We start from the raw sequence: 14,509 nt of genomic DNA, 5'->3' as shown, positions 1-14,509 counted from the left end.
ACTGCATTTACAACTGTCTTAGCTGGGGCTGCAGAGAAGCAGAGAACTGAGAGCTGGAGTTGGGGGTGGGGCTGGGGGATGGAGGAAGGGGGTAAAGATAGAGTCTCCTTGTTTATCTCTGAGTGGAAAGTAAGCAAGAGGGTAGGGAATACACACAGGTTCGGAAGACCTGATCTCCTTATTTGGATAAGGGAGTTTCTTGCAAATTCCGGCTCACTTCATTTGCCATCAGAATGCATTGAGAAGAACCTGGGGGTTGAAATTGGAAGACGCGCCTTAACAGTCTGACCCGGGGGCAAGGTAAACTCTGAGCATCTAGTCAATTTCCTCACCTGACAAAGGAGAATGACAGCAACAATGCTTGCCCTCTTCCTTCTTCAGTAGGTTAGAGTAAGGATCAAGTGAGTCCATGCACATGTAATGCTTTAAAGATATAAAACACAATAGTCTGGCAGATTGTCATTGTTTTCATTCATTCCACAGATATCGATTGAATGCCTGGTATGTGCTCTGCACTGAGTTAGGCTCTGAGGATTCAATGGTGGGAAAAAACCAAAAAAACAAAAAAGGCACAAGTGCTGGGCCTGATGGAATCAGTCTCACTTTATTCCTACACAGCCCTGTGCTTTGGTTCCAAGGCACCTGTGAGGCTGCTTGGGCAACCTCTGTATGCATTGGTGTCTTCATCTACAAGATTCTTGCAGTAAGAATTAGGTGGCTTGTTTATATGAAGCATCTAGCACAGTGCCTGTCACAGAAGGGGAACACTCAATAACTGCTAGCTCTTTCTCCAAAAATGCGAATCAATGTCACACCTCTCTCTGTGACCCAGAGGATTCAGAGTTTTGTGCCCTGAGCTCAATTGCAGGCTGAAGTGCATTCCAGGCCTGCTCAATGCAGACTGCTGGGCAATTTGGCCTCCAGTCTTCCATCCATCGATCCCCTCTTTTCTGAACCCTGACACGTGGTGTCACCTGTTCATGGTGTCTTACCTCTCCTGATAGACCAGATGCTCCGGGAAGATAGGGACTCACTCAGCGGCCTACTTCTGCTGTGGTGGGCATTGGGAGGAAAGGAAGGGCAAGCTGTCCGTTCTTCCCCAGTCTGTGAGAAATCCCTCCAGCTCTAGTGGTATTGATTTCCTTTCTGGTTCTCCACTGAAGTGTGAAGTGCACTGACAGCCCCACAGAAATGCCTGTGACACTTGAAGTTAAGAAAGAATAATGTAAGTCTTAGGAACACTTGCTACTATGTTTTCCCAGAAAAAAAAAAAAAAAAAAACAACCCACAATCAGGGGGTAAAAGAGGGCCACATGAAATTGGAACGTGTTTTCCTGGCTCCCCACTCCCCAGACTCCTGAGCCCCACCTCACTTGCCCCAACCCCGCCCCTAGGGTGCATCCCCTGTTAGGAGGCGCATTTCCAGCCTGGCCACGAAGATCCTGCCCTTCTGCCGAAGATCCTGCCCTTCTGCCGCAGTTCTGGGCTCACTTGGCAGCTTTGTGGTAATTAGAAAAAGGCACCCCTTTTCCGGACAGGCCAAGCCCCAGACCAAAGCACAGGCTTCCTAACTAGCCCCTGGGCTGCTGCCACCAGGTGCTGCTGGCACTGACCCCTGCAGAGCCACTCTCTGTCCTGCGTGGAGTTTCTGGCCATCATAGCCTGGGTCCTTAAAGCCACCTTGCCCTCCCAGGGCCCAGTAGAGATTTTGCTCAAATATCTCTTTTTGTTTTTATTTTCCCTATGATTCAGTCCCACATGGGTTGTAAAGGGTGGTCTTGTTAACAGACACTTGCCGTTCTTAGAATGGACTCTTCTCTCTGATCTTCGCACGTTATTCTAGAATCTACGTGAAGTTCCTGATTCTTTCATTCCTTAGGATGAATTCCCTGCCAGGAAGCTCCTGAACTCTTCACACAGGTAAAGGCCTCCCCCTGAATCATTCTAGTAGAATCACTACTTTAAATCACGGTCCCAGCCATACACAGAACCAGACTCAGAGTCTCAAGGCTTTTTAGCTGAATTTCCCTTCCACGTCTGAAACATACCCTTTTTGAACCTCTCCCTGATAAGCCCTCCCTGGGCCTTCCATTTTATTTTTTAAATTGCATTCACTAATAGAAAGGTCTTCCTTACATTCATTCAACAAATCTTTAGCCATCTAAGATTCCAAAGTTATTCTAAGTCCCAGGCAAGGCCCTCAATTCTGAAGAAAAGTCATTTGGGCCCTTGGTCATAACGAGCGTAAATGGAAGTGAGGGGAGACAGATAGCAGAGTATATAAATGAATGAGATGTTTTCTGATTTTAGAAGGTGCCATGAATTAAAAGGCATGTGATAAACGGTCCAAAGATCCTGTCTAGGAGGAAGAGGGTACCTCTGGGGCCTCTCTTAGGAAGGGACCTTTCATCTGAGACCCCTGAACCAGAAGGAACCGGTGGTGAGAGCAGGGGTTCTGAGGGGCAGAAGAGGGGGTAGGAAAGCTGTCAAGACTGGAGCAGGTACTCAGAAATGAGCCTTTGTTAACTCAGTAACTGCCTGACCTCATCAAGGAGACAGGAGAGAGTGAAGGAAAGAAATGGGGACTCAGTCCTAGCTTTTAAAAGATATTTTTTGGGCAAAGACTGGCATCATCTCCACCAGAAACACAAACCTCCTAACATGTCCCTGAATCTGTCATGTGCAGTCACTGCCCACATGCTGATCCTTTTGCCCAGCGTGACTTTCCATGCTCATCTTTCTTCCCCTGGCAAACTCCTACTTAACCATAGAGCTCCAATTCAAACTTCCTCTTCTGAGAAGCCTTCCCTGATGCCCCACCCAAAGGCAAAGGTGGCTAACCCTCACCATCCTTCCACAGGGCCTTTGCCTCCTCTGTCCAGCACTTCTGCTTCACGAGTTGGCAACTAAAGAGGCTAGACTTGGGAAGTAGACGGCAGCACCCAGCCCCGGCTTCATCCTACCAGCTGTGCGAACTGGATAAGTTAAACTGTTTCCTCCTCTCTAAAATGGGTACAATTTAAAAAATATAAAATCAAGTGGGTTTTTGGTCTCAAAAGTCAGGAAGAAAATGCTAATGGGTCACTAAGGAAAATGATGGGACCGACTGGGGGATTAAACTGCAGTATGGAGACCTGGGGTTTGGGATATGTGGACCATTGGGTCTTGCATGCTTAGTATGGTCCATAGTAAACATTCAAAAAGGTGGCTGCTGTCGTGAATGTTGATAACTGGCCAGCCCCCTGTATGTTCTCCCAGGTAGAGACCATGCCTTATCCCTATTTCTTCTTAATCTATCAAGTTGGTGCTCAAAAGCTTTTGCTGTATGAATGAGCAGCTGCCATTTTGCCGGCAGTGTTAAGATCAAAGGAATGATTTTGAACATCTCGCTCTCCTTCCAAAAATGTATTGGGAGAATTAGGCAATGGTTCACACTTTCTTGGATAAGGTTTTTTTTTGTTGTTTTTTTTTTTTTTTTTACCTTTTTTATTGTATAATATAACATATATACAAAACAAAGAAAGAAAAAAGCAATTTTTAGAGCACTCTTCAACAAGTAGTTACAGGACAGATTCCAGAGTTTGTCATAGGCTACCATACCATCATCTCAGATTTTTCCTTCTAGCTGCTCCAGAACAGTGGAGGCTAGAAGGAATAATTTTTTTTTAATCATCACAATCGACTTTTTTCCTCTATTTTGTGAAAAATAACATATATAAAAGCAATAAATTTCAAAGCACAGCAGAACAATTAGTTGTAGAACAGTTGGGTACGTTTTTAAAGAGCTTTAGGCCCCCTAAAAGGTATCTCAAAAATTATTAATTTATTAAATTAAAAAGTACATAGAAATTATTATCTTTTTAAAAATCTTCAAATTATTCCCGAAAAACTTTCAAAAGTCTATGAAAAGCAAGGAGAATTGTTAGTAATTAATGCAATCATAAGGAACATTTCAGTGTTAGGGAAAATTTATGAGACAGCCATGCTATATTTTTTATGCACTGCTTGTACATTTTATGGTTCAGTGGAGGCCTTTGCATAATCAATATGATCAGTACATTTATGTTCATTTTTAAAAAGCTTTGGAGCATAATTTTATTATTTTAAGTGATTTTAAAGGTTTATAGTTCTTTGCTCTTATGACATCTCCAATCATATCTGTGTTTTCTGATGCCAAATCCTTACTTCAGAATGTAACCTCCAATTGCACATTATTTTTACGAAGCAAATATGATCTGCTTCACAATGACTCATTTTATAATCCGTTTCCAGGGACACAAAGTAGAGAAAACTGATTAAATCTCCTCTAAAGTCTAATTCCAGCATGCCTCCCCTCTAACCTCCCTGTACCCCAGTCCCTTGCCCCAACCCATCTCTGGGTTCAGGCAGAACTAACTGAAATAGGACCTGCCTCCACCCGTCTGAAGTGTGAGTTCTTCGCAGACAGGGCTTCCGTTGTCTATTATATGCATCTTGTGGGCCAGTTTCTAACAAAACCTGTGCACCTAGCAGACTTATTAAGTGTTTGTTGGATTTTAATTGATGGCCTATTGTATTTTGAATATTCCCAACCAAAGTAAATTAATAAACATGCATGCATAATATATAAAATATATACATATATTATGGCTAAAATATGTTATGTATTTATGGTATATGCATAAAATATCTCTGGAGGAGTAGAAAAGTAACCAATAATATTGGTTGTCTATAGAGAGGGGAATGAGTGGCTGGGAGATGAGGTGGGGGGGGAGTTGTTATTATATTCCTTTTAAAGTTTTTGAATCCTGTGAATTACTATTTACTCCAAAAAAATGTTTTCATTACCTAGATATGCGTTTTTTTTTGTCCTTGCTGATATGTGACTTCATAAAGGCTTCTGTATGTATAACTTCCCAGTTAGAATAGAAACTTCTTTTGTTTAGTTTTGTTTGGTAGGGTAAATGAATTGTAATTATGCCAGGTTTCATGGTTTATCACTCTATTTGATGTGACTTGCTTAGAAATAAATCTTTTTGTTTGGAAGATGGATCGTTCTTCTTGTAATGTGTACAGGGGTGAACGCTACTGAAATTCATCCACCTGCCAGCTCACCATCACCATTTCTTTTTTTTTTTAAATAGTTTTGTTGCAGTAGCTTCACACACCATACAGTCCATCCAAAGTATACAATCTGTGGCTCACAATACCATCACATATTTGTACATTCATCACCATGATTGTTTTTAGAACATTTGCATTACTACCAAAACCGAAATAAAAAAAAAAAAAACATACATCCTATACCCATTGACCACTTATCCCCTCCCCATTATTTATTTATTGTCCTTATTACTCCTCTGCCCATACCTTGGATAAAAGGGGCATCAGCCGCAAGGCTTTCACAATCACATAGTCACATTGTAAAAGCTATATTGTTATACAATTGTCTTTAAGAATCAAGATTTGAAGTAAAAAATCTGGATAAAAAATAAATAATAGGGGAATATGGGGCAAAATAAATTGGGCAGATGGAAATACTAGTGGTCAATGAGAGGAAGGGGTAAATGGTATGGGAATATGAATTTTTTCCTTTTTTCATTTTATTTCTTTTCCTGGAGTGATGCAAATGTTCAAAACAATGATCATGGTGATGAATACACAACTGTGTGATGATATTGTGAGTCATTGATTTTACACCCCGTATAGACGATATACATGTGAAGATTTGTCAACAAAAACAAAAAGAATCAAGTCTATTGGAATACAGTTCAACAGTTTCAGTACTTTCCTCTAATCACTCCAATGCGCCATAAAGTAAGAAGGGAAATCTATATAATGCATAAGGATAATCTTCAGGATAACCTCTTGACTCTGTTTAAAGTCTCTCAGACACTGAAACTTTATTTTGTCTCATTTCTCATTTCTCTTGTCCCACTTTTGGTCAAGAAGTCTTTCTCAACCCTGTGATGCTCAGTCCCAACTTATCCCTTTGAGTCATGTCCCACATTGCCAGAGAGATATACACCTCTGGGAGTCATGTCCCATGTAGGCACTGGGCAAAGATTTCATCTGTCAAGTTGGCTTAGAGAGAGAGGCCACATCTGAATACCAAAAGAGGTTCTCTGGGGTGATTTGATCAGTGAGTGGAAAAGTATTTGCAAAGTCCCCTTCGGGAAATGGTGAGAACGGGGGAAAATTCAACCTCCCCAAGTTGAATCCTTGATATTCTCACAAGCAATGTGGACAACCAAAGCTATAGGCTGAGCCCCCAGTCTTGGGGTTTGTTCATATGAAACTTAACCCCACAAAGGATAGGTCAAGTCTACTTAAAATTAGGCCAGAAAAAATCACCCCCAAAAGAACCTCTTTTGTTGCTCAGATGTGACCTCTCTCTCCAGCCAACACAACAAGCAAACTCACCACCCTCCCCCTGTCTACGTGGGACATAACTCCCAGGGGTGTGGACATTCCAGGCAACGTGGGACAGAAATCCTAGAATGAGCTGAGACTCAGCATCAAGGGATTGAGAAAAACCCTAGAATGAGCTGAGAATTAACATCAAGGGATTGAGAGAACCTTCTCCACCAAAAGGGGGAAGAGTGAAATGAGACAAAGTGTCAATGGTTGAGAGATTCCAAACAGAGTCAAGAGGTTATCCTGGAGGTTATTCTTACGCATTAAGTAGATATCACCTTGTTGTTCAAGATGTAGTGGAGAGGCTGGAGGGAACTGCCTGAAAATGTAGAGCTGTGTTCCAGTAGCCATGTTTCTTCATGATGATTGAACAATGATATAACTTTCACAATGTGACTCTGTGATTGTGAAAACCTTGTGTCTGATGCTCCTTTTATCTACCTTATCAACAGACGAGTAGAACATATGGAATAAAAATAAATAATAGGGGGAACAAATGTTAAAATAAATTTAGTTTGAAATGCTAGTGATAAACGAAAGCGAGGGGTAAGGGGTATGGTATGTATAATCTTTTTTTTTCTGTTATCATTTTATTTCTTTTTCTGTTGTCTTTTTAGTTCTTTTTCTAACTCAATGCAAATGTTCTAAGAAATGATGAATATGCAACTATGTGATGATATTAAGAATTACTGATTGTATATGTAGAATGGAATGGAATGATATCTTAATGTTTTGCTTGTTTGTTGTTAATTTTTTTAATTAATTGAAAAACTATAAAAAATTAATAAAATTTTTTTTAAAAAATAGAGGTTCTATGGGGATGACTCTTAGGCATAATTGTAAGTAGGCTTAGCCTATCTTGTGCAGAAATAAGTTTCATAGGGGCAGGCCCCAAGATCACGGGCTGAGCCTATTGAATTGGTTGTCCCCATTGCTTGTGAGAATATCCAGATGGGGAAGTTGAATATTTCCTTCTTTCTCCCCAGTCCCCCAAGGGGACTTTGCAAATATTTTTTTATTCACTGCCCAAATTACTCTGGGATATATCGGGGCATCAGACTAACCTGGTGCCAACAAGTTCTAATGCCTTTTTCAGGAGTTCATGTAATTACGTGTTTGAATATAAACTGACCATATAAATTAAACTAGATATTGTGCTACCAAAAATATAAATTTTTCACCAAATAAGCATCCTTTGGTCTCACACAGGAGTTGAAGTTTTAAAACATCCACCGTATCATCCTTTACCCTGTATTCTGATTTACCTTAGTCCTATCCAGATCAGCTTCATTCATATCTCTAGTTGAAGTCTGTAGATTATAAACTTCTAAAAGACTAGGATCATGCTTTGGATTTATTCCTTATCGTCTGACATCCCAGTTAAAGGTGATACTCACCCTGGTCCCAGAATGACTGTGATTAAATCCCCCCTTGTGTTCATGTCTTCAATTCAGCAAACTTTTGTGGAGATGCTTCCAGGAGCTGGAGAGCCAGTGAATGAATTTTGGCAACCTCTTCCCTCTAAAGCAAGGAGGAGAGTGGGACATGGACATGGACAGACTTAGAAGGGTAAGGATCCAATAGCCTCATCAATAAAGTGCCACAGAGAGAAAAATTCGGAGTATAGGCTTCATGGGGTGCTTTTGAGCGGAGCCTTGAAGACTAAAGAGGATTTTTGCTTGAAGGGTGCAGCTCTTCTGGACTATGGCAGGGTGGTTACGAGCAGGGGCACTTGGTTGTCCCATCTCTGCCACTTAGTAGCTGTGTGACTCTGGGCAAGTTATTTAACCCATTAGGGCCTCTGTTTTCTTCTCTGTAAAATAGAAATACAGCAGTTCCTTCCTTGTAAGTTTAAGAAGATTAAGTAAACTAATGCTGTAACGCGCTTGAAACAAAGGCCTGGAGAATTTGGTGATGGACGATGGTAATGGTATGACAATATGATGAGTGTAATTAACAGCACTGAATTATATATTTGAATGTTACAAAGGAGAAAATTTTAGATTGTATATATGTTACTAAACTAAACAGTTTTAAAAACCCATAGGATTGTACAACATAAACAGGGAACCCTAATGAAAACCATGGCCGATAGTTAACAGTATGATTATAATAATAATCATCAGTCGTAACAAGTGTAGCACTCGAATGCAAGATATTTATAATGGGAAGGGGCATATATGGGAACTCAATATTTTCTGCATGATTTTTCTGTAAACCTACAACTTCTTCAATAAAATAAAAAAAAGAAAGAAAGAATAAATGGCTTGGCACAAAGCAGGTCCTCAGCAAATGTCAGCTATTATGTGAGTTACTCGGCACAGGAAAAAACATCTTAGAGAACTGAGCCTAAGTAGAGATCTGGGAAGGTAAGTTCCAGGCTGGCTGACTTTCTGTGCTGAGGTGCACCTCATCTTGCGTGTACAGAGTGTTACAGTTTCAAGTAAAATCTTGCTGCCTCGAGGGCATTTCTGGTCTCAAAAAATGTAAGGAAAATACTGATGGGCCATTGGAAAAAAATGATGATGTTGATCTTGGGGTCACAGTGTCCAGACCTGGGACCCACAGGGCATTGGGAGGAAAGGAGGAAGCCCAGGAGCATGGCTTCTGCTTACCTAGTAGCACAGTCTGAAACTTATCAACACTTGCAGAAAACACCGGCAGCCTTTGGGGTCTATAGGACAGGGGATGGGTGCCATTACAAAAGCAAAAGGGCCCTTTGGTCATCACACTCTGAGAGGCAGGTGTTTCAGTTTGCTAAAGCTTCCGAATACAATATACCAGAAATGGACTGGCTTTTACAAAGATAATTTATTTATTCATAACTTTTTTAAATTGAGAAATCTTCACACACATACTTTCTATACATAGTGCAACAATCAGTGGCTTACCATATCATCACATAGTTGTGTATTCATCACCATGATCATGTTTTAGAACATTTGCCTCACTCCAGAAAAAGAAATACAAAGAAAAAACTCACACATACCATACACCTTACCCCTTCCTCTCATTGGCCACTACTGTTTCCATCTACCCAATTTATTTCACCCTTTACCCCCTCTATTATTTATTTACTTATTTTTATCCATATTTTTTACTCATCTGTCCATACCCTGGATATAAGGAGCATCAGACACAAGAGTCTCACAACCCAAAGGTGTTTTATTAAGTTACAAGTTTACAGTTCTAAGACCATGAAAATGTCCAAATTAAGGCATCAGCAAGAGGATACCTTCACTCAAAAAAGGCTGATCCTAACTGGGGTTTCTCTGTCACGTGGGAACATTTGGCTGACTTTACTCCAGGGTTTTGTTGCTTTCAGCTCCTGGTTCTCGCAGCCTCCTCTCTGCGCTTCTGTCTGTCTGTAAGCATCTCCAGATGTCTGTGTCTCAGCCTCTGCCCTCTGTGTCGGCTCTGCCTTTTATTCTCTTCATACAGGGCTCCAGTAAAAGGATTAAGACCTGCCTTGAATAGGCAGGGGCCACATCTCAACCTAATCAAAAGGTCCCACCTAAATAATGGGTCTGCCCCACAGGATTGGATTAGGATTCAGAGAACATGGCTATTCTGGGGTATATAGCAGTTTCAAACCAGCACAGGGGGTGAGTGTGCCCTGGATGAAGCACAGGGAGAAGTTTAAATGAGTCGAAGGCTCGGGCTTTCAGTACATAGTATAGATAGAAGAACACGAGTGGAAGAAGGCTTTGGATACAGTGACTGTTAGATCCTGTCCTGAGAGGTGAAGGAAGCTGTAGGCTTCACGCCCCCGGGATTGTCGGTGACAGGAATGAAGACCACCTCGCCCAGGATAAATTAGGTGCAGTCCTGCCTTAGGACAGAGGAACCAGCAACTGACAGAGGAACCAGCAACTGGATTTTGACCTTCCTTCTCCCCTACACCATCATCATCGCTACATCTACGGGGCCTTCCCTGGGCTCCATAAAAAAACAGCACAGAGAAGGAGTTCATGAATTGTCCCCCAGGGGCTTGAAGGGGGCACTAGGGGAGTAACCATTTTAGGTACTCAGTGATATAACATGGAGTGTTCATTCCTGGAGTTAATGTGATTTGCCCTGGTTGGGATGTGGTGTCTACCTGTCTGAAGGCAGGGGCCCAGGAGACACGGCTGTGAAATAATTAATAGTATTAACATGTTATAGCTACAAAAAGCACTTTAATTTTCAAAGCTCTCCCACAATTTTTGCTTCCGGAGTTTCGAATCAACTTTAGAAAGGAGTTAGGGCAGATACTTTCTCCTCCCATTTCCCAGATAAGGAAACTAGCAGAGAGTTTCCTGATATGGTAAACCGATTGATAGGGGAACACAAACTAGAAACATGGCTTTGTGCTTTTTAAATTGTGTTTTGGAGATGAAGCCATTTTTTTCAAGCAGAGTTTATCAAGCACCTACTATGGCCAGGCATGGTGCGAGACCCAGGAATTTGATGGTGAAGTCAGGAAATGTGGCCTGCGGCCTCGTGGAGCCTGGGGGCTGGTGGAGGAACCCAGCGGAACACACTCAGAGAAGCAAATCCAGAAATACGTGAGCCAACCTTGTCATGTGGGAAGAGAAGCGGGAGCAGGGGAAAACCCCTTCAGCTGTGGGACTCTCCTCCGAGCCTGTGCTTTTATTCAGGCCCCTGAGATACAAGACTCAGGATTCTTTCCAGTTTGAGCACTCTAGAATTCCCAGGGGCCTTTCCAAAAAGCTTCTGTGATTGTGGGAGGCTCAGTCTTTTTCTTCAGTCACCACCTTTGCTGCAGGCAGGTCCTCTCTGAGCTGTGGGCTCTGGACTCTCTCTCTGCTGGAGAGACGCAGATAATACAATTCCAGCTGTGCACTTTGAGTATGTAAGTGTTATCAAAATGCCTTGATGACATGCGGAAGAACAATGCTTCAGAGGTTAATGAAGTCATGGGAACCGCCACAGCCTAATCCCAGCCTCATCCGTTGAGGACACTTGGCGGTATCTGGGCCAGCTTGTTTATCTTCGCAGGTCTGCAGCCCTTTCCCCGCGGGCGCTGGCAGGGCTGCTGAATTTTCAGCCATTCTGTATGAAGTTAGAAGGCCACCTGGGTTGGATACTTTTTCCATCGACCTAAGGCCCCTGAAAATGGAGTGTGCCCTCAACAGCAGAAGTAATAAGGGGGTTGCTTAAATCGGGGTTTTGTGAATCAAGCTACCGGGAAGAGTGAATAAAACCTGTAAGCAATTACCAATCAATTAAGACAGTTTGGAGGTCCCTGGGAATGGGAAAGGGTGAGTCCGGGAGCAGGTGTATAGAAACTGGAGTGGTGAGACAATTTTGATTTTTGCAGATGGAGAGAGTAGACCAGAGATGTGAAGGATTTTGTGATTAAATTAAACCAAGTCCTTGGGTGTATTTAACTTCAATGCAGGGCATGGTCTCTAACTCCTGGCCCAGGTTTTGTTTTAATTGTAAAAAAAAATAACATATATACAAAAACCAATAAATTTCAAAGCGCATTGCAACAATTAATTATAGAACAGATTTCAGAGTTCAGTATGGGTTACAGTTCCACAATTTCAGGTTTTTCCTTCTGGCTGCTCCAAGACACTGGAGATTAAAAGAAAAATCAATTTAGTGATTCAGCAGTCATATTCATTTCTTAAATCCTATCTTCTCTGTTATGACTCCACCCTCTCCTTTGATCTTTCTCCAATCTTTAGTGGTATTTGGGCTCTGCCCATTCTAAAATTTTTATGTTGGAAAGGGCTGTCAATAATATGGGATAGGGGTATAGAACTAGTAGATGTTCTGGAAAGGCCAGCCCTTCTGTGTTTCAGGACTTATCTGGCCCATCTGGAGGTTGTAGGTTTCTGGAAAGTAATCTTAGAGCATGGAACCTTTGTAGAATCTCAGATAAAGCCCTAGGTGTTCTTTAGGGTTAGCAGGAATGGTTTTGGCTGGGGTTTGGCCAACCATGATAAGTAGCAATATCTAGCTGAAACTTGCATAAGAGTAACCTCTGGAGTAGCCTCTCAGCTCTATTTGAACTCTCTTAGCCAGTGATATCTTCCTTCTCTGTTAAAATTCTTTTCCCCCTTGTGGTCAGGAAAGCATTGTTGATCCCAGGGTGCCAGGGCCAGGCTCATCCCTGGGAGTCATGATGTCCCATGTAACCAGCGAGACTTTCATCCCTGGATTTTAGTTCCTGTGTTTTGTACAACGAAGTCACTGAAAATTGTAAGTTCATGCCATTTTTATTTGAGCTGGGTGGGCTTCTTTGAGGTTACAGGGAAGCGTGGGCTTTGACAAGTGTATGCGGGACTTGTATGGATGAACCAATCATTTCCTTGAATTGAGAAAAACAATGTAATCTATTTCATCTACATTGCATAATTTAGATTGCTCCTAGGGGCAGATATTTTATCTTTTAACCATATTTAGGAAACAGAGCAGGCTGAATTATTAGTTTAATGAATATCAATATTGATTTACACATTTATACATTCTCTGAAAAGTGTAATGGATTTAGAGCACAGATCATGGCGTCAGACTGTGGGGTTTGAATTCTGCCTCCACTAATAGCTGGATGATTTTAGGTTACCTAATTTCCATAAACATCTCAGTTTCCTTATCAGTAAAATTGGATTAATAATAGTCTACCTATTTATTTTTGTTCTGCAGGTTAAATAAGGTTAAATAAGGCTACAAATGCAAAACACCTCACCCAGTGCTTGCACATATAGTAAGGATCAACGACTTTTAGATATTATTAACATTGTTTTTATTATTGAATACCAAATCTTCAACTATTGAGCACTTCACATGTGCCAGATGCTGTGCTAAGTATGGGATAGACACACAAATAGATAAACTGAGGATTTTGCCCTCAAAGAAATAACTCATGGCCTGCATGTGTATATATTTACCAAAAAAACATGCAAAATCAGATAGTGAATTAAGGCCCTCGCACGGGCAAAGGGAGCCCAGGGAAGGAAGTGGTTATTTCTGACCTGAGCATAGGGGCCAGATCAGAATGGGTTTATGGCCTGCAAAATCACCAAGCCTTCAAACATAAGGGCAGATGGAGAATAAGTCCACTGAGAACAGCATCAGCAGACGTGGGAAAAGTGAGTGTTATTTTGGAATCTACTGTCTTCTCCCAAGGGTTGGGAGAGGAGGATGGAAAGATTAGTTGGTGTTAGAACTTGGAAGGCCTTGAATGCCGCGACAGAGAATCCGGGCAATGGGAGAGCAGAGGAGTTTGAGCAGGTGAGGGACAGGATCACACTTGATTCTGAGGACCACACTTTGATGGCAAGGTGAAGGAAAGGCAGGAGAGGAGCGAGAAATGTCAAGGATGTGAAGTTGAACCAGACACTGCGGCGATGTTAAGGAGCCAGGAACCTCCTAGGGGAAATCAGACACCTGCATGCAAACATCCAGAGAGGAGGCTCCCACAACAAAGCTACATCTACCTTCCGGTGGATGCCATGGAAATAAGGTTTTCATTTCCTCATCTGTAAAATGGGAGAATGACAATCTTTACCTCTCCAGACTGGAAGAGGTTCAAATCGTATAAGGAAAGTGAAGTGTTTGGCACCATGCCATATTCTCATGCATCACTGATTACAGGCTGTTTTTATTGTATGGAAGAAAGCTAAGAGGGATGGTCAGGGTTTACGTGGGAAAGCACGCTAATGAGATTGAAAAGTTGGGGTGTATCATGAAAACTTGGACTTTTTTTTTTGTTTCAACTTAATCAGGGATTTACTCATAATTCCCTCCACCAGTTCCATCTCCACTGCACATCTTTTATTTCTGCCAAGACAACTATGAGTTTGGAACATAGGTGCATGAGAAAGGATAAGATGGTAAGCTTTGTTAGAACAGCTGGAATTCTAGAGTGGTTCTGGAGAATGTACACTGATTACAAATCACCTCAACTCCCCAGGCCCTGGTTTTCTTCCCTTAAGATGAGGGAGTTGGACTGAGTAATCTCTGTCATCAACTGAGCCTCCGGCTGTCTCTGAATTAGAAGTGTTTGGGAATTTCAAAGATTACACCTAGGTTGAATGAGCAGTTCCATTGTATCTGCGTGGGGAGGGGCAATCTAATTTTGCACCCCGTGATGGATGCA

This window comes from Tamandua tetradactyla, chromosome 1 (assembly GCF_023851605.1).
Source record: "Tamandua tetradactyla isolate mTamTet1 chromosome 1, mTamTet1.pri, whole genome shotgun sequence".
In the NCBI taxonomy this organism is placed as follows: Eukaryota; Metazoa; Chordata; class Mammalia; order Pilosa; family Myrmecophagidae; genus Tamandua; species Tamandua tetradactyla.
This window is presented reverse-complemented; position numbering follows the sequence as displayed.